Raw genomic sequence first — 5,015 nt, 5'->3', positions numbered from 1 at the left:
CTATGTTTGTCTGTGGTCTTGTATACATTTGTATAGTGCCCCTTTCACTCTCAAAAGTGTCTGAGATCGAGTCATAACTTAGTTAGCCCTATCTAGAAAGTACAGTTAACAGACTGGCATAGGGGAGCTTCATTATTGGTCTCATGATTCTGGCTTGAATTGAGCAATGAAGTGTCTTCCAAGCTCTCACCTCGCTATTTTGGACTTCCCAGCTGTTTTTAATCCTGAATTTCCTGAATCCCAGTGTGCTCATGCTTCCTGATGACCCAAAAGATAAATTCATTACTAAGATGTTCACTGATCTTCTGAAAATTTGCATACAATGATAGCCCATATTCTGGGAGAGAATAAAGATTAGTATAAGGGACTATATTACCAATTATATCAATGCAGCCATCAATAATAAAGAGTAAAATGTTTAATTATAAAATGCGTAGTAAGTACTTAATGAATAATACTAGTTCTAAGATACTAGAGGAATGGTGGCAGTTTTTTGGGGGGGAAGCAAATGACACTTCTAGCATCCCTTAATCCATATAACATAATCAAATACCTGGGCCCAAGTACAAGTGGCATATGGAACCTGAAAAAGTACAAGGACAGAGATATTTGAAGGTATAAGTCTGGATTTAAGGTGAGTTGTGCCAACAGACATAGGTTTTATGACAAGAGTTCAGAGAATATTCAAGCTTTGCAAGAAATAAAATGGGAAAAAAATAGATTGCTTTGTAGCATAAACCAAACATGTGTCGTTTGGAGAGAAACAAAGTACTGAAATATTTAAGTGATTTCTACTTGCATGTGCCTGGTTACATTGTGGCTCTATTCTCAAGTCCACTCTGACTTGCTCTGTTGAATTTTCAATTAAGAAATGCCTTGTAAAATACCTGACATGATAAAAAATAAAATAAAACCCCTGAGTAGAAATATAAAACACATTACAAAAATGCAATGTAAGAATAAAGGAAGTTTTTAAGATATAAATTAGAAAACAAAACGAATGCTTGGACTAAAGATAGAGTGTGGAGAACCACCAATTTGAAACTTGCAAACCATAATCCAGGAAATGTAAGTTTAGTGACTTTAAAGGTGCACAATCTCATCTCCAGATTTCTGTCTTTTGGAATACTGAGAGAAAAAGTAAATTCTCATGTAAACTGGTCAAGTTCCAGACAACAATTTCAAGAGAATTCAAAGTGTGAAATATGGGTATATCTTTAATGCCCCAGCATTATATTACTAACAGAAAATTTCAATAAAAGGAGAAAGTCTTCTTCAGGAAAGAAAGTACCTTTCAGGAAGTATTTTCTTCAATATCAGATAAAACATGAATTTCAAAAAAATTTCTATGCGTAGAAAAGATTCTCAATCAACATTTTCTTATGATCTACACTGTCAGACAATGGATAGAAACATATTTTGAACAAGTGGGAATAAGAGTTATATTTGAAACAATTATTGTCAACATTAAATTCCTAAAGTAAAGCAACTGTTTTCTAGGTATATTGGAAGTTGCTTATTGAAGTTACAGACACTAACTAGTGCTGACCGCTGTGTCTCCAGAAAGGTAGGAAACTATAAGTTGACAAGGTAAGAGTGACTGCATATTATCTGCTATGGGGTTGTTTAAAAACAATATAATTAGACTAAACTACCATGCTTACTTTAGAAATAAATTATCATTTGATAGAGTGGTGTTGCAGTTAATGTGTAATGACTAAATTTGTTTTCACCTAATAGTTTTCAGGTCGGTGGCAGCAATTAAACAGGAATTCAATATGACTCCCACAACAGGTTTTAAATAAAATGGATTCAGCTCTAATAAATGTCTGTTCAGTGTATGGTTTATAATAATTCTCAACTAGAAGTCGAAGCAAAAGTCAGTTACAAAGTTAAGGTTCACTTTCCGGAAATAAAATTAAACATCCTGGCAGAACTAGAAAAAATTGGATAAAAATTATTTTAAAGTATCTTATAGGATAATTAAAATATTTTGCAAGACTAAAAGAATACATACATAAAAAAACAAAATATTAGAGCAACCCACCTTCCCAGAGGAGTCCAAAGAAGCTTGTAGGTCTCCAGTTCCATCTACAGATCCAGGACACGGAGGTAGGCTGGGGCTGAAGGCCATGAGATCTGCCTTGGGCGGCCCCTCCCCAGAGCACACCCGCTGCCGCCTCTGCTGCGAGTAAGACCAGCTCCCCACCGCGCTGGAGCACACCAGCGTGGGCTTCCCGGGCCCGCACGCGCCCTCGCTGGGCGGCGCCGAGCACCGCAGCGCCGTGTACAGCAGCAGCGTGAGCACCAACAGGCTGGACACCGCGCAGATGGCGATGATCAGGTACACGTTCACATCCACCAGAGCGGCCTCCGCGCCAGCGGCGCCCGTCGACGCCCGCGAAGAGGCCTTGGGCGCCTGGCCGCTGTCCTCCAGCGACAGCAGCACGGTGGCCGTGGCCGTCAGCGCCGGCTCGCCGTGGTCCTTCACCAGCACCAGCAGGCGCTGGCGCGGCGCGTCCGCCTCGTCCAGGGCGCGCGTCGTGCTGATTTCGCCCGTGTACAGCCCCACGCGGAACGGGCTGTGCGCGCCACCCGCCACCGGCTGCAGCTCGTACGACAGCCACGCGTTATAGCCCGAGTCCGCGTCCACCGCGCGCACCTTCGCCACCACGTGGCCCGCGCCCACCGACCGTGCCACCAGCTGGCTCAGTGAGCCCGCCCCGCCGCCCGGCCCGGGCAGCAGCAGCGCGGGCGCGTTGTCGTTCTCGTCCAGCACGAACACCTGCAGCGTCACGTTGCTGCCCAGAGGCGGCACGCCCGCGTCGCGCGCGCTCACCTGGAACTGCAGCAGCTCCAGCTCCTCGTGGTCCAGCGGCTGCAGCGCGTACACCTTGCCGCTCTCCGCGTGCACCGACACGTAGCTCGACAGCGCTCGCTCGCCCACCCGCCGCTCCACCAGCGAGTAGGACACCAGCGCGTTCTTCTGCGCGTCCGCGTCCCGAGCCGACACCGTGAAGATGTGGCAGCCGGGAGGGTTGTTCTCCTTCACCAGCACCGTGTACTCGGGCTGCGCGAACGCGGGCGCGTTGTCGTTCACGTCGGCCACCTCCACGGACACGCTGGCTGTGGCTGACAGGGAAGGCGAGCCCCCGTCCCTCGCGGTCACCACCACTTCATAGTTTGCCACCCTCTCGCGGTCCAGGGCGCTGTCCAGCACCAGCGAGTAGTAATTCTTGAAGGTGGACACCAGTTTGAAGGGGACATGAGGCATCACGGAACAGGTCACCTGTCCACTTGCACCTTCGTCTCGGTCAATAACGCTGATCAGGGCAATGATTGTCCCCAGCTGTGCGTCCTCTTTGACAGGGAGCCAGAGCGTTTTGATAATCAACTCTGGAGCAAAGTCGTTAGTGTCCACAACTTCCACAAGAACTGTACAGTGACCAGCCAGGGGTGGAAGGCCTTTATCGATCGCCTCTACTGGAATTTTGTAGGCTTTACTTTCTTCAAAATCTATATGTCCTATTGTTATAATCTTCCCACTTAGGGAGTCTATGTAGAACTTAAATTTTATATCTGGAGAAACGTCACTAGAGAATGAGTAAATAATATCACCATTCAAGCCTTCGTCTAAATCTGAGGCGTTGAGTTTAATTACGAACGTTGCATTGGGAACGTTTTCTGGTAATTTCACCGCATAGAGTGTTCTGTCGAAAGCTGGGGCGTTGTCATTGGCGTCCAGCACTTTGACGAGAAACTGAACTGTGCCAGTCAGCTCAGGTTTGCCTCTGTCAGTGGCCGTGAGCACTAAATGAAGTTCCGGAGATTCTTCCCTGTCTAAAGGTTTTCGTAATACAAGTCCCAGAGGCTTTACCTGTTGGTCGGTGGTTGGTACGTCCAGAGAGAAATAATCATTGGAGCTCAGCCTGTAAGTCAACAGAGCGTTCTCCCCGATATCTGCATCGGAGGCGCCCTCTAGTGGAAACCGAGAGTCAAGCGGCCTGGATTCCGCGATAAACAGATTCCTTTGTGTTCCGGGGAACACAGGAGGATTGTCGTTAATGTCCTTCACCTCCACCTCCACGTGGAACACCTGCAGCGGCCGGTCCACGATCACCTCCAGGTGGATGCTGCACTCCGCACTCCGCCCGCACAGCTCCTCCCGGTCGATCCGAGAATTTACAAACAAAACGCCATTCTGCAGATTTACCTCCAGAAGGTCCCCGCGGCCTTTGGAATCCAACTGGAACAAGCGGGGCACCAGCTCCGCCAGCTCCAGCCTTAGGTCCTGGGCGATGTGGCCCACGAAGGTGCCGTGTTTGGCCTCCTCCAGGACTGAGTAGTGGACCTGGCTGCTCCCGGTTTCCCAGGCTGTGAGAATGATAAACAGTAGCAGTAGATCCCGGTCCCCTTGGTCGCCTCGACTTGAGTACAACATTTCAAATACTCGATCTTTTTTATAGTTAGCGAAAAATTTTTCAAAACTAGGGGAAATCTTCTGATTCCTTCAGTCCCATCCTGCTGTGTTCGTCACTGTTCTGCCCTAGGATACTATAAAAGACCGGACTGTCTTTCCAAAGCCTAAAGGATGGCTTTGAATCAGAGAATTTCTCAGCCGAGAGTGACATCACGTGGCCCCAAAAGTAAGTACATATTCTATGAATAAACATTTCGCCATTATCCTGCAAAGTTTTGTTTCATTCTCTGAATTTTTTCTTAATCGTTGATGAAATAGAGAAGGACATTTCTCTTGTTGGAAGCATTCATGTGGAATAAGTGTAGCTAAATGTTTAGTATAAACCAAAACTGTGGCTTTCTGTTACCTGAGGAAACTAAACTCTCCACACAATTTAAAAAAAATCACAGAAATGAAGTGAGAATTAAAATTATCAGTTAAACAACCAGGGATTTTAAATTGGAAAATTCTTTTGTTCTGTAATTCAGGATCTCCCACATACGTAGACTTAGGATTCTGCCTAGAAGAATTCGATGACTCACTGTTCCTAGGGTCT

At 46.4% G+C, this 5,015-nt stretch overlaps 1 pseudogene; it reads right to left on the bottom strand.

Moving 5' to 3' along the window:
* Positions 1-517: 517 nt before the first annotated feature.
* LOC136120258 (protocadherin alpha-9 pseudogene) lies at positions 518-4,441 on the bottom strand (annotated as a pseudogene).
* Between the last annotated feature and the right edge of the window lie 574 nt (positions 4,442-5,015).

This window comes from Phocoena phocoena, chromosome 3 (genome assembly GCF_963924675.1).
Source record: "Phocoena phocoena chromosome 3, mPhoPho1.1, whole genome shotgun sequence".
Classification (NCBI taxonomy): domain Eukaryota; kingdom Metazoa; phylum Chordata; class Mammalia; order Artiodactyla; family Phocoenidae; genus Phocoena; species Phocoena phocoena.
The sequence above is the reverse complement of the archived record's forward strand: the minus strand, read 5'-3'. Positions and strand labels throughout refer to the sequence as shown.